Source organism: Cyanistes caeruleus, chromosome 3 (genome assembly GCF_971803275.1).
Source record: "Cyanistes caeruleus chromosome 3, bCyaCae1.hap1.1, whole genome shotgun sequence".
Lineage (NCBI taxonomy): Eukaryota > Metazoa > Chordata > Aves > Passeriformes > Paridae > Cyanistes > Cyanistes caeruleus.
In genome coordinates this window covers 28,158,554-28,175,793 of record NC_141703.1, presented here as the reverse complement: position 1 = coordinate 28,175,793, position 17,240 = coordinate 28,158,554, and the positions used below count along the sequence as shown (strand labels likewise).

General features: G+C 37.2%; 1 protein-coding gene across 5 annotated transcripts in view; it reads left to right on the top strand.

Moving 5' to 3' along the window:
- The window catches only part of NCK2 (NCK adaptor protein 2), a 120,436-nt gene that overhangs the window by 24,860 nt on the left and 78,336 nt on the right, over window positions 1-17,240 (top strand). For all 5 annotated transcript variants that reach the window (XR_015284286.1, XM_086880333.1, XM_086880330.1 and 2 more), the window contains exon 2: window positions 7,037-7,108. The gene's annotated coding sequence lies outside the window, so the exon portion shown is untranslated. The remainder of the gene's footprint in view (window positions 1-7,036; window positions 7,109-17,240) is intronic.

Genomic DNA, 17,240 nt, shown 5'->3' with positions numbered 1-17,240 from the left:
GTTGTCTCTACCTAGTGTTTCTCTGATACCAAGTTAATGTTACACTCTTCTGTGGTAGCTAATTTTTTGGAATATGCCGTTTTCAATTCTCCAGAAGACATCTGTGAACCTTTTTCCAGTGGAGGTGTTAATTTTCAGTAATCTACATGTGCAGATTACTAGATTACAGTAAAGATTATATTAACATGCTGTTTGTAGTCATCTTTCACAGTCCTGAAATCCACAAGCTCTGACTCTAGTAGAGAGGTTTGGAAGAACTGGTATAATTCAGTGGGTTATATACATCTTCGCCTTTAAAATGTTTTACATGAAGATGCAATAGGAAAAACAGATTTGTGAAGGAACTGCTTGCTTAGTAAATTGCTAACCACTGAGGTCATCCTCAAAGATTCTGAGCTGATTCTATATTTAATGGAAAAGTCTGTTGTCGTACAGTTTTTACGAAGCATTGAATTATTGATTAGAAAAAGGCTGAAGCTCAAGTGGAACCAATTTTTAAAATGTATGTACAAAGTACAAAGCACTAGTTTATGAAAGTTACTAATTATAGATTCTAAGATGTTTCTAATAATGGCATCCGTAATTTGAATAATAAAGCATCCTTTTAAGGAAACCAAAGTAATTCTTGTGCTCAAACCATGGCCTGAGAAGCTCACTTGGTGAAGTGTTACCTGGGCTGAAGTCTAATTCTTTCCTTTCCTTAGAGACACTGTGAGACAAAGTTTAAGAACAGCCTTGGTACGTATAGTTCAGTTTCTGCTTATCTGTTTGCCATTATAATTGGCAATGCAGGTCTTTCCACATACATTTGTAAGGGTTCTTGAAGTGATTAGAGCAGTCCTAAGCATGAATTAAGACCTTCGTTGCTTCTCCTATGTGATCTTTAGGATATGTATCTGTACCCTTACAAATCCAGCTTGTAAACTCTTAAAGAAATAAAATAAGAAAGGTTGTGAGCTCTGTTTTCTTATTGCAGATAAAAAAGGAAAAATAGGGGATTGATACAACATGGAATTTATATAATTCACTTTTCACTGATAGCTCTTGAATAAGAATGCTAAAAAAACCTATGATGAGCTATGATGGTGGCACAGCATCTTTGTTGTGAGCTTCCTTCAGTTTGCAGAGTGACTGGTCACAACCTGCACTTGTTTTGGTGCTTTATTTTTAGTCTGAACAACAAATGTATGGAGTTTTGGTCATGGGGATTATTTGGTTCTGAGACTGCAATATTTGTCTTCTCAAAGAGTTCATAGCCTTCCTGTTGGGGAAGCTTTCTGGCCACCCATTCATGATTTTTCCATTGTGCTTTACGGTTACTTTTTTTTTTTCCATTTTCTCGTGCAGGGGCTGCCAAAGACGTTTGCAGCTCAGCATAATCAAATATAAATTAGATCAATATCAGCAAGCATCAAGATAGAAAATCCTGCTTAATCCTGGAATTGTAAAAATTGCATATTACAATGAGTTTAGATAGTAATTTGTTATCAGTATTTGGTTTTTTTAATAGCTCAGACTTCTGGGGGAGAGCTAGGGAATATAAAAAGCATGTGATTTCTCTTAAAATAATGTAAATTTGTACAATACATGTTGTAGAAATCTCAGCAGATACATGCACTAACAGATGTAACCCTCGTTATTTCTTTCCAGTTTAAAAAGATGCTAGTCATGCAGGTGATTGGAGGATATACATGCAATAAATAGGAAGCTTGCAATGGCAGTTAGATTTTGAAAGGCAATATTTATTTTAAATAGTGATATTTTTTGAACAGTCAACTATTTGTGTGTCATGAGTAGATCATCAGGTGGTTGTGCAAATATTTGTAAAAAATATTCTTTTTCTTGAAAACATACAGTATGTATTCCAGTACAGAGAATACACATTTGACTGCAGGGGTTAAATGAGAATACAAGTCAGCATAGATTCTTTATTTGTGTGTGATTAAAGTGTGAGCTATGCATGTTTTCTCTAGCTGCCTTTCTCTTCCTATTCCCCCCCAAGTATATGCCTATTTTAAAAAAAAAAAAGTTTTTGAAGGACCAATGATACGTGTCTAACTGCTTCCTCTTTGATACAGACAGCACGGCCAGAGGTGCACGACAGCTCTTGCATCCAGACAGGAGCACAGGGAAGCACAACCTCCTCCTGCCTGTGTGCTGTTCAGTAGAGACATGAATTCTTAGGGCAACCTGTACAGCCTCTGGCGATGGCTCCAAACCTGGACTACTTAAAAAAGCCCATTTAAATGCAGAAATTTCTCTTTGCTTCAAGGGCTAGTCCCGTTTTTATAGCTGGCATACAAGCTCAAATCTTTCCCAGTGATTTAAGTATATCACAGTCTTTTCTGCATCCAAGGCAGTGAGCCTATTCTTGTGCCTCATTTCACTTGCTTCCTTGCTGTTAGGGAGCCATAGTCTTAAGAGAAGAAAAGCTTAGTTGTATTGACTATGTAGTATGAAAGGATTTTAACTCTTTTGTTTGTTTTTAAAATGTTATACACGTTGTAATGCAGTGTTGTAATTTGCTGCCTTTTTGAAACCTTAAATATGATATAAATCTGCTTTTTCTTTTCTCCCCATGTTTCCTACTGACTATGAAAGTGTATTACTATTTTAACATAACTATTTTCTTAGTAGAAGAAGGTAATATTAAGTGAGTTTTAGACAATATATATGACTAGGAGATGTAAAATACACAGCATATGCTAGAGTATTAAAAAATTTGTTGGGTTTCTTTTCCCTTTAAGCAAATTCAGGCATTGGGCTTTTGAGTGCTTAGGCTGATCTGTCTGCTGCTCCATGGAACTGGATTGTGCTTGCCCAATTGTCTGCATAGTTAAAATATTTTGAACATAGCCTATTTTAATGTAACTTCTTTTGAAATATCTGCCTAATGGAGAAGTCTTAATGGAATACTTTAATAGCCCAAAGTGGTTACCTGCAATTGCTCCAGTGTATTTCAGTCAATTACAAAGGAAGGCAATATTTAATGCTGGAGTGAAACTAGATGGTGTAATGAACTGGCAGATTGCCAACTTGATCTTCTCCACAGGAGAATTTGTATTAATGTGATGCTTTTCATTTGTTCTCCAGAAGGTCACCAGTAATACGTCAATTGGAGTTAAAATTTCCACTCTGTGCAGTACAGGTTTATGGTCAGATCATTTTTGTATATTAGCATATTAAGTATCAAAGAGATTATTTTAGCTATTTCATGTCAGAATTTAAATAGGAGGTGGTTGGGTGTTGGGAAGAGAGCCTGAGAGAATTGTCATCGAAATCATTGCTGTGAGGCTGAATCTGGATTTTTGCCATAGAGATAAAGAAAACGGGGCACATTAGAGCTATTAGTGAAAGAAGAGGTGGTTAATAACTGTGGATGTTACTTGTAATGTAATCATTACAAGACCACTAATTTATTCTGTGAGGTAGTAACCTTTGTAATAAGGTTTTATTACATTAGATGTTACTGATATTTACCTTCTGGTGCTTGTTTGCAAGCATCAGGTTCAAACTTTTATTTCTGACTATTGACAGGGGCTTTTTATTGTGGAGCTTTTATAGTCCTTGTGTTTGGAAGACCTTGATTTAGAAGGCAAATGAGTGTCTAAAGTTACTATTGAAGATTGATAAATTTGTCTTTTTGCTTTGTGTGTTTGTAATCCCATGTTCATCCAATTCCTATACTCTGCCATTCCTTCTCCTTGTCATAGTCTTCTGTTCCTCTGCTCTGGACCTCAAGGGAAGTGTAGGGTATGAAGAGACTCATGAGTGGTAAGGAGCTGTGGCATTTTACATGCGGCAGGGCTGACATTACTCCAGTAGCAGATGCATTGAGTGAGGTGTGGCAGATGGAAATCATGCTAAAGAAGTGATGGGCACTGGGATACCATGGGAGAAGACTGCCCACCTCTGTGCCTCCATTGGCTTTGCTGACTCCCGAAAAAAGTTGTTGACTTGATTTCCCAAGTTTTCCAGTGTTGCGCCAGGTTGACTTTTGCATGAACACTAAGTCCTGTGTGTTGCAAGGCTTTTGAAGGTGGCTGGAAATAATTCTGTACTCTCAAAATTTAACAATTCATTCCCCAGAATGTTGGTGCTATCAGATGTTTCTTTCTAGTCCTGGCTGGTAGGACACAGCAGGAGAACTAGAAAACTCCATGTATGGTGTAAACTTTGCCTAGGGGCAGGTAGGCCCAAACCCTAACCACTGTTGTAGTTGTTTGACCCTTGAGAAGAAAGGTCCTAAACTTCTGTAACTGAAGATTGTTTCAAGGAACACATTTTAAAGGAACATTTTAAGGAACGTTTTAAATATAAGTGAAATATTTGAGGTCTGGGTTTCCATCCTAAGTCTGTGTCACTTGGCAAATCACAGTGTTTTGGGCAAAGCTTTGGACTGTGTGGGTGTGTTATGGAAATTGGCTACTCCTCTGGGGAAGTGACTGTTAGTGTGACTCGTAGAAAACTTCCTCTGGCTCTTCCAAAGCCAAGTGAAGATTTTTATGGTGAGAAAAATAGAAAATGGGGTTACAATGTAACAGGATTGAACCCAAGGAGGATAGAGACCAGTCTGCAGCTTGTGTTTGTGTGTCTGTTAGATTAACAGAGTTTTATTTCAGTCTAAGTGTTGTTAGGAATGATGGTTTTTTGTGCATCTTCTTCCTCTGACTATTTGCACTATCACCATTAACATTCCAAACTACTTTCAATGTGTTTTAATTGAGCTGCCAAAATAAAACCATTCTTGCTCTACAGAAGGAAGTTAGCATTGTTATGTTGAGATAAACACATGACTCATTCTTTTCTTATGTGTTGAGATGAAATTTGGACTCTTTTCCCAGCTGTACTTCTTCTCTGACTTATAAATACAGGGCTAATTTTTCAGGTATTGATGATGAACAGTGCTGTTTTCAGTTCACTTTCAAACACATGTTCTATTTGCAAGTGTGCTTTTCTGAAGGTGGAAGCAATAATTGAGAGAGGATATTGTGTTTTTCTTTAAGGAACAGAACAAAAATACTGTAACAAAATCAGAGACTTGGTACAGCACTTCAGTGATAGATGGTAATGAGCAGTAGATGATTTGTGAGGTAGGACAAGGGGAGATAGTACTGTTCAGAAGATCTTGTACCAAAAATATGAGATTTTTATTTTCCCATTTTTGCCTCTTAATATTAAAAATGTCCTTGTATTATTGACAGGAGAAAAACACATACTGCAAAACAGTCAGTCAGCAGGAAAATAGATCTGCTCTGCCTCAGGGTTTTAATGTTGCTTCATTTATTAAAGTATCTCTCCCATTTACTTGATATCTGTCCTACAATTTCAATAGAGCAGTTTTCAGTGGGAACACAGTTAAGGTCTGTAATTGGTTAGAAAAATTGGTATACCAAAGTGGTGTTGCCTGTGGTCTGAGTTCAGGACACTGGAAACCCAGGTGGGGCAGCAGCTATTCCAGCCACAACCTGGCAGAGGAGAAGGGATTGGTCATCCTCCAGTCCTGTCTGCTTTCTGCTGTCACAGGCAAATCTTCATTCAGGTGGTGAACTGGATCAGGAGGTTCTTCTGGTGGAATAACAATTCATCATAATTTTCTATCCTCCATTATTCATTTATTTTTTAATCTTGTGTGTTTTTCAGGAGGGTTGGCAACAGTTTATCTCCCCTTGCAGCTGCTGGGGAGCAAAGGGTGAGCTTCCAGGAGCTGAGGGTCAGGGAGTCTCCTGTTCTTTACCCCCTAACAATATGTTTAGGTTTAAATGTTTGTCAAACTGTGACTTTAGTTACTCCACCTATTAATGAATGGGAGAGTAAATCTCACTTTGAAACATTTGTGTAAGGTATTTACCTTTGTCAATACTTTTTATTCTCCCCTCACTTCTATCGTGGGGTCACTGGGTGACTTGCACCTTTGAAGTTAATTTCTTCCTAGGATGCTTTTGTAGAGTCACAACTGTTTGGAATCTGCTCAGAAAAGATTTTGAACAGAAACATTTGTGCGTGAGTGGCCTGGGGTTGTGTAGGAGTTTTAACACATCGTCCTTGCTGCAGCACAAGAAGTTGCTGAGAATTTTTTTCTTATTTTTGAGTTGGATCTTGTATGGGTTTACACTGTCTGAATTTGTCAGACATCCTGTGCAGTTAGAAGGTCATTAAAAAACAGAAACAAGTGTTTAAATATACTCTGACCTGTGTTCTGAACAGTTACTTCTGTGGCTAGAAATACTTAACAGAACAATGGAGGCCAGGAGGGACCTCTGGACAAGCCATTCACATTGTTACCAGGGCTGAGGCTGCACCTAGGGCCATGTGTAAGTAGAATTTGAGACTCTCCCAGGAAGAAGGCCCATCACTTCACAGAGGGTATGTGGCTGTGCTTAGCCACCCTTGTACCTTCTTTATATCCAGACAGAATTTCCCTGAGTGTGGTTCTCTGATCCCTTAACAAGCTTCACCACTGCTGTCAGAGCTCTCTCGCTGGGTCACCAGCTCTTGTGCCAGAAGGCTCTAAGTCACATGTGGTAGTAATCCATCTGAATTACACATATGTATGTGTCTGAGTGTCTTCTGAATGGAAATACTTTGCTGCCCCGCAAAACTCCTGGCTATGCTTTTGTTGCTGTACCTCTTTTCCATGCATAGAGGCATTTTCTTTTCCTTAGAAAGTACAGTCAAGTTAAACTGACTAATACAAGAGTGAAGGAAACAGTAAATAATGGTGCTTTATAAAATATAATATTTCTAAAACTAGGCTGAATTTTTAATTCCATTTCTTGATTGATTTTTCTCTATATTATGAAGGCTTAAGTTGTATGTGGTTCAGATTGTTTGGGGTTAAAATCACTTTGTATTCATTGAGATAAGTTAAATATGAAGATGGGAGTCTGTTTATGCTAAACAGGTGGATCAAGTTCAAGCCATTCTGTCTCCTCTTCATCATTTCTTAGGAGATTTTGACAGCCTGAAAGCTAAATTACCTATTTAGAAGTGTTCTAAGTTTAGTGTTTGAACTAAAATATGTTTGTTGTTTCAGGTGGTGGTGTATATAACTGTGTTGGAGAGTCCTGCCTTTCACTGCCTGGATCCTTTTAACAGTGTGTCAAAGGTGAGTGGTTCAAGTTCAGTGGCTATTTTTGTAACTTAAGATAACAAGTGAACTGGATATATTGCTTGGTTTTGGCTTTTATGTAATAGCAGTATCATTGTGATTTTTTGAATTTCTTTTTTTAACTGCTGGATGAATGATAAAATAGCATGTCTTTTTCTGTCAGTGTTCTGGGGAAAATAAGTTCTCTGACTTTCAGTAAAAAAAACCCCAAGAAAAAATGATAGGCTCAGACTATGAATTAAGAGCTAGATATTGCTTCCACTATTTTATGGCTCCTGTCTCATGCTACCCACTGCATCGACTTGGGATGTTTTCCCCTGAAGGTGCTGCCTGAAAGCACAACACGATGGTGTGGGAAGTATGGAGAAGCAGTCATTCATAAACAATGGTGGGGCAGGCTTCATACTATTCTTTGGTTGAATTCTAAAACCTAAGTAACAACTTTGAAAGTGTTGAGTATTGAAAGTATTGGGTGGAAAGAACGTTTTTGTGTTTCCTCTGCAAGCAGAAGAGAATTGCATTCAGTGTATAAAGAATATATTCTTAGGCTGACTCTGAAGACCTGAAATAATCTAATGAAGCTGATGTTGCTGTAGAAGTCTTTGTGGTAGTTTGGCTAACTTCTTTCTTTTAATATGTGTACCCTGTTGTCAGTTTCTAGTAGCTGTAGCTGATCTGTGTGGCTTAGTAGGCATTTACTAACAGAAACATTTAATAAGTGACACCTCATTTCAACTGTACCAAAAAATAAAAGCAAAATGGCAGAACACTGAATAAACATTCAGCATTATAGTAGCTGCAGCATGGAATCTTGGCTTTATTCAGTACTTTACCAGGTGGATTTGTTACTTTTTACTCAAATTCTGTTTATAAAATAAAAGTAATGTTATCTTCTTCAGTGGGAAGTTATGAAGTCCAGTTATTGATTTTTTGGTACCTTCAGATCATTGTGTGCCTTGATATTTGCTGTGAGTTCTGTTAAATACCTGTCCAATTAAGCGTTATGAGATGTTGAAATTAGATTTATTTATTCAATAAAGTGAAGTTGAACCAGTTACAATTAAAAATGCAATCCAGTCTTAACTATAATGTCTCCATGTGTTTTTGCAAATTATTGATTTTCCTTTAAACTGAAAAGGAAATTCTGAACTAATACTGAGATAGTGGGCTCCTGCACTATATTTTCAAGTTATCTGACATGTCTTTAAATGTACTGAAAAAAATTAATAACCCTGGCCGTTCTAGTAGATCAGTGTAACCTTGAACACTTAGGTGTTTAAAGACTAATAGTGAGAAAGCTTTTGTACTAGTTTTATGGAGTAGAAATTGCAGTAAGTTTTCTTTAATACTTTTTCTGTGATGTATAGGTAGCAAAATCAAAATATTCTTGAAAGAGCTGTTAATGTGAAAACAAAATGAATGCACAATCCTAAGCAAATGATTAATCAAGCTGTTGACTTAATAATTCTAAAATTATTTTTCTGAAATAATTTCTTCTCAAAATTAAGTTGGTTGATTGGTTAATTATTGACTGTGGGCTGAATTATGTATTTATTTCAAATTTGTAGTATAAGACACATTAGAGTTTTATCTTTGGAATCTCTTTCTTGTCCTTTAGTATAATAGTTTTAAGTTAAATGTTCAGTGAAAGTAATTTTAAAAATAGTCCACTACTCACTTAAAAGAAATAGGTATCTGTGATATATGGCTTACTGAGTAATGTTTTTTGCTCTTTAAAGCAATAAATGTGGAAGGTAACCAGACATGTCCAAAGTGGTGCTCTTTATACATCAGGTGAAGGTTTTATGTATTTTACTAAGAGGCAGTAAATAGATAACAGCTAACTGAAAGGAGGTGAGAAAGAACTACCTGGACATGTCAGTTGGTGGGGAGTGTAAGGAGTGTCTCTCCTTTTGTATCTGGTTTGGTTTTTTTCCCCTTTTTTATTGAAGGCTGAGTACCCAGGATATTTGCTGTGTACAAGTAGACCACGCTCAATTTCAGTAACAAAATTGAATCTAACTGTAACTGTTTTCCATACTTTCTGTGCTTGTTTCTGATGGACTGTATTTAGCTTGGTAAATACGTGAATCTGCAAAACCTGGAGCATTCTAATGCTGTTCCCAAAAGGAAATGATTGCGTAGGTGTAGGTTCAGTAAAGCCTACATTTGTAAAGCTTTGTTGAACCAGAGCGTAGTAAACCTTTTGCCCTTTGAAAAGGAAATGAAATTGGCAACAAAGTAAATTTTCAGAAATTGCACTCAAAGTCCTTAAACTTCAGGAACTGCAGGCAATCATGTATCCTTACAGGATTTTTTGTGGTTATCAAGGTCTTCCAGGTCTTTTATGTAGCTGAGCATGCTGGCTTTTTTCAGTTGTTTGCTCTCCTCTCCATCTCCTCTAACATCATATTTTATGTAGTGGTATTCTGTACTTTTGAACTTGTCCTTCATTCACTTGCAATAATTGAATCAAAACCAAGATTTCATATTTTCACAATAAAATATTTTGAAGAGTTGTTGCAATATTGATATGTACATTGAACATTTTTTATTTTAGATTAAAATCTTCTGGGAAATGTTCTGTGATTTTTTGAGACTTGATACACTTGTATGGAATGATTGGTTCTTTAGGGTTACCTCTGTACATGGGAGGGAGATTTTGATGAGATCAGAAGCAAACCCATATAAGCAAATTTATCAATGTTTTCATACAAAGTGGATTTGTCAAAGGCTACAGTACCACAGCATAGAACAGAAATCCTTGTCTGTAAAGATTCTCAGAGCAACCATGATAGTGATGTGCTCATCACGATTTGAGATTGGGGACTTGCACAGAGCATCTGACAGTCTGATCCTCCTTCTCTATTCAAGAGTAAAAAGAACCATAGACATTTCAGCTTGGTGCAACTGTTAGTGATGCTGAATCAGAATATTTCTTGGTATTTTTCTGTGATTCAGCATGTTTGTAGTTGTTGATTTTGGATATTTTTTAACCCAAGGAAAATGATGCCTATTCTCAGTGTTTCATATGGGTTAGTTGTGGGAAAATTTGATGCTGACAGTTATGAAGAGAATGAAAAGTATGTGCTGAGTGGATGTCTGGATTCCTTTCCCTTAAAAAAATATTTCTGTAATTACACCAATTACCTCAGGTGCCTGAAGTGATTGTAAGACTTTGAATGCAACTTCAGTGTTACTTAAGTATATTTACAGACATTTGGTATAAGAAATGAATTTATAGAACACTGCCTGTTACGTTATGCTAGTGGCATAATACTTTCTAACTTATAATTGAGGACAGTGGGGAAGAGCACTTTCAGCCCACTCTTACACTTCCATCACCACAGGTAACACCCTGAATAAAATAGTCTTCCCTGAATTATGTTTTTTTAGTATTTCTTTTTTTAGGTTTTTCTTTACTGCATTTTTTTCTATTTCTCTTTGTAGTAATTGTAGTTCTTTGCTTGAACTATAGGCAAGTTTTAATTTACTTATAATATGAAAGTTAAGAATAAGTTGTCCAATTTTTTCCAGTTTTGATAGTTTCAGGTGCAACTCATATTTGAACGTATCAGCGGCACCTGTTACAGCCCACAAATTTCCTGTGCAGTGTGCTTTAACTGCAGTCTATATGGTTTCCTTATCAGAGAACACTTTATAGCTTTCATCTATGCAGGAAAATTAATTTCAGTAAAAATATAACTGACCACATTTTTTTCATGATGGAAATAGTTTTGGCGTATGATAGCCAGTGTAGACTTTGTCTTGTCATCCAGCATGTCAGTTTTTCTGAGCCAAATGGCTTGGTGTGTTATCTAGATGTTGAAATAGGTGAACTTCACAGAAGCAAAGAATGTTTAAAAGTTAGTGTGGTATATTTCTTGTGGAATTCTTTTTCTAATGACTTGGTTAATTAATCTTGGATTACAATTACTGTTTGCATTGTAGTAACAAAGCTCCAATTGTACTAAGCAGAGAGGACTGAGAAAATGAGCTTGTCCTGTTGTTTAATTTTTAAGCCAGTAGCAACACAAAGCATAGAATACCATGCATATAGATGCAAACCTTTTACAGTTTATTTTTCTTTCCCTGATTTTAAGTTTGAGAGCATGTCTCTTCATGTCCTTTTGTTTCAGGGTGTGAAGGATGTTGCAGGGATGGCCTGCAGCTCTCATCCCTCCTTATTTTGTAGGCTGTTGTTTGTGTCAGCTGTTCTTAGTTGTTCCCTGCAATATAGCCTTGGTATAGCCTATTTTCTACCTGCTCCATTCTCTCTTTTATCCCCCCACCTTTCCTTTAAATCATCCTTCTCCTTATTCTTGATTCAGCAATTCTATGTGTAATCCTTCCAGGTACTGTTGTTGCCACTCAGACTGTTTTTTTTGGTCACTGGTTTAGGTCCTTGAAATTTTATAGCACACCTTTTCTTTTGTGACTGCTTGTTCCACCTCTTCCTACTAATACTTAAAATTTACCAGTGGCCTGATTTTTTTATTTTTTTTTTATTAACATTCAATATTATCGTTTTAACAGATGTGTTCTTGTATGTGGTCTAGAAATCTGCTTTATGGAAGCAGATACAGCAGATGATGTCAGAGAGATTATTTCCCTGAAGCAGCAGGTAGTTGGGAGATCCAAATTTTCCCAAGAGACTGATTTTGAATTCTCTATCTTCCACCAAAATCCGCAGCTCTTAGCACATTCCTTGATAAGCTCAGTTGTCTCATACCATTAGTTCTCAGGTTATCACATACCAGCCCCAAATATGCTGTTGAGTGAGGGTTAGACTTCTCTTTATGTTTGATCTCTGAATTTTTTTTTCAAGATTAAACTGTTGGAGTATTAGTTTTCCTTGCTTAGTTCTCCCTCAAGATTACTGAATGGTATTTTCTGCCAGCCCTGGATTTGCATGGGATCTGGAAAGGTCTGTTCCTTTATTGCTGGAGAGAGGGTTGATTTATGATGGTAAAGTTCTGGATGCATGGTAATGTGAAACATTTATCTCAAAATGAAAGGGTGTTGACATCCCTGAGTTCCCTTGAATGTTTGGACTAGAACTACAAAACTTGTGTGTATATGTATATTTATAAAATTGATTTTGAAACTAGCTCATAAGCAAGGCTTTGACAATTGTGCTCTGTAGAATTTGAGTTTATTGTCAAAGGGATGACGGAAGGTAGCATTCTCAGTTGCTGACTTGCACTTCAGGCACTCTTTAGATGCATGGTTGCTGTAACATACTTTCTGACTGCTGTAAATTACTGAAACTTTAGGAAGTCTTGAGCTGTAAGTCTTCTTCCACGTGACTGCTCACACATTGTTATGTGGCCAACATTGGGGTGTCCCATTTCTGTGCTGAGTTTATGTCCATTGTGTAAAGAGCAGCTGGTGCTTTGTAATCTTCAGGAAAAAAAAGTGGTGGCAGAGAGATCAGAAGCCTGCTGATTGTTGTGACCTGCTTCCTGCCTGTGGGTTAGGAGAAGGGGAGAAAAATGACAGCACAAAGTAGGTCACTGGTCACCTAAAGATTCTGGCCTGTAGATGGTAGCTGGGTATTCTGGCATTTCCACATCCTGAGTCAGTACCCTAACTAATCCTGCAAAATTCTTGAAAATAAGAGAATCAAAACCGAGGGCAGTTTGATGAAATGACACAGTGCTACTTAGCTTTACAGACTATAGCTTGGTTTCAGGGTGGAGTTTTTTGAACCTAAATGTATTTATTACACACTGGAGGAGCAGGAGCAAGGCATCAAATAACAATTCAGACCTGTTCCTCAGAATTTAATTTGCAAGAAGCTAAAGAATAAATAAAATAAAAATGCTTGGTATGAGTCACTTGACACAGTCAGGGATTCTGTGGTAGAGGAAAGGAAAAGGGATGTCTCTTTATAAGTTCTCCCTGAGGTCCAGGGAAGGAGGGGATAAATATATCATCCTTGTTGTCCCGATTCTCTTTTTTCTCTATTTTCTTTATATTCTATTTTATTATCTGTTACCTTGAGATGATTTGTTAATTTTTATATACTGGCTCTTATTTCTGTTTAGTCATGAGTTTGTAACTTGCTACTCCTTTAATACACTGCTCTACAGCTCCCACCCAGTATTTGTGTATCAATTTCTTCAGAATTCCTTTCATTGAGGCTTGGTCCAGATTTGGTAACACTGTTGTCTTGTTTGAGTAATGTCTGAGTTAGATAATGAAGAAATTGTCTACTTCTGTTGTAACATTACTTTTAACAGGGTGGTGGTGCGTTGCTCTTGGATATTGACTACAAGTAATGTTTAGTACTTGACAGCGTCTTGTAGTACCTTAGTATTTTGTATGGCTTCCAGTTGAACTGGTGTGTGACAGCAATGGCACAGTTATTTTTATTGCAAATCAGTAGCAGTATAATTTTTTTTAAATTCATATTAATCTAGAAGGAACAGGAACTCTGTGGTTAAAGTTCCACATTTCAGACCTGTGGTTTTGAACCTGTTCTTCCCTTTATTAAATCTTTGTTCTTGTACAGATGTTAATCCTCACAATCTCTCTCCATGCTTGGAAATTATTTGGCTGCTATTATTTCTCTTTCATTTTTGTTGATGCATTTTATTGTTATCTGGCAGGAATAAGGAAGAAAATGTGTCTGAATGTGAGGGTAGAATGTCTCATCAGTGCAAGAGTATATAACACTTTTGGATGAAAGGGAATGTGATGTAGCAGCCAAAACCAAATGTTTAATTTTGAACCAAGTTATTGCAGGGAGGTTTTGTTCAGGGAAAGCAAGCTTTGAAGAAATTTGACAGAAGATAAAAATAATAGGAGAGTTAAAGTTGTTTAGAAGTATTCCAGTTTGTTCAAGCACTGAAGGTAAGAGTAGGAATAAAGGAGGATGAGAAACCGGCATCATGAGGCAATGTTGGTCTCTCTTAAATGTATGTTTGCTCTTGGAAATGTAGACTTTTCTAATGGCTTATTTTTTGGTTTTGGGTAACTGTTTCTATGGAAAAAGTCAGATATTCCTGCAGTGAAAATTTACTTTGAGAAGCTTATCCTTTTGAGCAGCAGATCTGGTGCAGTGGAAAATTGTGTTGGGATAATAGCAGTGGAACAACTTTTGAGATTGTCTGTGTAAGCTGTCTTAGAGCAGCTGGCACCAGAACTGCAACATAAGAGCTCAGAATGAGGAGCATCTTCCTAACATACTTACAGAAGCATGTGTTCTCTGGAGCACTCCTGGGGTTTTAGAAAATCCTCTTTCATCCTCTTCCCTCTTCTGTGAAAGGTGTTTCTCTCTTGGCTTTGTGTCCCTTTCCGTCAACTGAGGAATTAGCAATAGCTAGCTGCTGTAATTGTGTAGCAGAGCACTCACAAGTGCAATTTCTTGGAAGAGGTCCTCATTTAAACTGGAAGACAATATGTAGGAAATAATTTGATTGAAATAAATGAACACTACCAGCTATCCAGATCAAAAATGTGGTTTTGAATTTAAAGCATTCTTTACTTGTCTATTTAACTTTTAATTTTTAAACCTGTTTTGTTTGGGAAAGTTTGAGGGATAGAGTTTCCTCTGCGTTTGTGTTTTGGGAGCAGTAAGAGAGGATTCCTGTATTGACTCTGAAGTGCTGTTAGATGAAAGAATAAATGATTTTAAGGGGAGGCTAGGATTGCCATTTCTTGCCCAGGCTTATACTTTGTTGGTTAGCACAGCAGTCAGTGTGACTGACAGGAGACTTGTGAAGCTGCAGCATTCACTCGCATTTCATAAAAGATCCAAGACTCTTTCTTTATTTAAATTGTGCTTTCACTGGGTACGTATCCTATCAGGAAATTAAAAGCATAGCTTTCTGAGTAGCTATCTCATGTTCCAGTCTTTTTCAGGAAGATGTACAGATTTATACAGGAATATAAATTTAATACTATTAGCTGTCTCTTAATGAAATCTAACACTGCATCTTTCAGGCTACCACTTTGGTTACATGCTTAAGGGCAGAATCAAGAATGGTATCTTATGTCCAGTGATTATTTTTACCTGTACTATTCAAAGACCCTGCTTCTAGAAAGTAGCTTTTGGCCTGAGAAACTCTCCTAGATATGAGAAATAGGTGTTCATTAACCCCATTTCAGCTTTGGAACTTTGCCTTGAGATTTAAATTGAGAAGCATCTTCCCTGGCCCTCCCCCCCCACTGCTACATGCACCCTTTCATATTAGATAAAAATTTTGGTCGAGGTGACTTGATAAGAAAATCTAGAAATTTAAGAATTTATTCAGCATTGAAATTGACAGTAAACTGCAAAGTTTATGGGAGCAGAGTCTGAACAGGACCTTTAAATTACTGACCTTTAAGTTACTAAGTACTCTGTGAACTAGTAAGTTTAAAATTATTATAACAATAATTATTTTTTTTTCTCATTTCCCTAGCATTATGAGGTAGACTGTTGGGGTGATTTTTGGAAAAAGCAAATGATAAATTGTTTGAGACTATAGAGTGAATGTTGTCTAGGAATGGACAATATATTCTTGGGGTTTTTTTTTTTCCCTTAAAAACTTTGGCAATAAATGGGTTTTTGAACTGAACAAACATCTCTTCCTCTTTCTAGTTAAAAAGTGAATATATGATTTTTCCATTGGGGAACAGAAGGTCAGCGGTTCAGTTTTATTTTCAGCATTTTATAGACAGTTTAAAGTGAAATCCCTTGAAAAGTAGGTAGCGCTGTTTCAAGGGATTAGCAGTAAAACGTAGCAATCCACAGTGATTCTGAGCTTTGTCCTTCTGTGTGAGATCAAGGTTAAACTTCTTATGTCTGTGGACTGTTCTTTGTTTATACAATACATAAATGTACTAATACTTTCAGTGAAGTATAACTCCTGCAGACCATTGAATGTTTGAGCTATGTGAAAAGAAGCAGCAGTGGAAGCAAATCTTTCAAATGCTTTATTATTTGGAATCTTGAAAGAAATTCAAGGATGTCTCATAAAATCTCATGGTGTTCACCATGTCCTGAGTGGCTGGCTGGTTTCATTTTGAGAAGGAAGGCTTGTTGATAGTAAGGATGAAAGTCCATGGACAGGGGTACACTTAATTTGTTCTTTCACAGAGTCTGTCACCAATGTCACCAGTTTGTCATACAGCTAAGTTTACCTAAATGACCTCTCAGGAGAGCGTCTTGGTTTTTTTTCAGACCTTGTGTGCTTGGCTCCCTCCGACTCTGATTTGTAAAGAACTATGGAGTGGTTGTAAGGTGTGAAATGATTTGTAATTTTGTCTTAATATAGACACCTAAAGTATGCTTTATTCTTCCTGGGCTTTCCCTTCTCTTTTATCTTGTTTGTTTTTGGTTTCATGTGTTTCTGAATGGTGAGGTAAACTTAAATGCTGTCTGCTGGGAGGAGTGAAGAGAGCCATCCAGAGCAACAGCAACAAACACTAAACTTATCTGTGTTTCTGACTTTGTAGAAACACCGAAACACCCATAAGCCAATGCAGAGATGTGGTCATTAATCACTGCTGCTGTTTTAAAGGTGAGATGAGGTCTCTTTTCCAAAAGTTTTCTTTAGGGCTGCAGAGTTTATTAGCTGCATCATTTTTCTGGCACTGCTTTTAAAAGAATTGAGGAAAAGATAAGTCAGTGCTCTTTTCTGTCCCTCTTGATGTATCTTAAGTGTGAGGTAGTTTGAGATTCTGATGTGTTTGCTCTGCAGCCAAGAAAAAATGGGCTAAAAAAGCTGCCACCTTCCTGTTTGTCTCGTGTTGTTTGCCGTCAAAATGTCTGAATATGTACTCTCTGCACAGTTCTCACTGCTGTCTACAGTGTACCATTGCTCTTGATTGTCTTCAAAATAAAGCAAGACTTTTTGCACTAATAGTGGAAAAAGTCACCACAGGTTGGGTCATTCACAGTTGCTGCATCTGCATTAGGCTGCTGATGGAGGCTGAAAAAAAACTTGCAGCTGCTGCCTGTACTTGCCTGAGCCCTGCCTGCTGCTGGGGATTGCACAGCAGGTGCAGGAAAAAGAGGTTGAGGGCAGATGGCACAGGGAGGGTCAAGTCTGGAGGAAGGGCTTGCTAGGAAGGGGGATATTAGCCAACTGTCTGTTGTTGGAGTTGCTTTATACTCGGGCATTATTTTTTTTGCTCA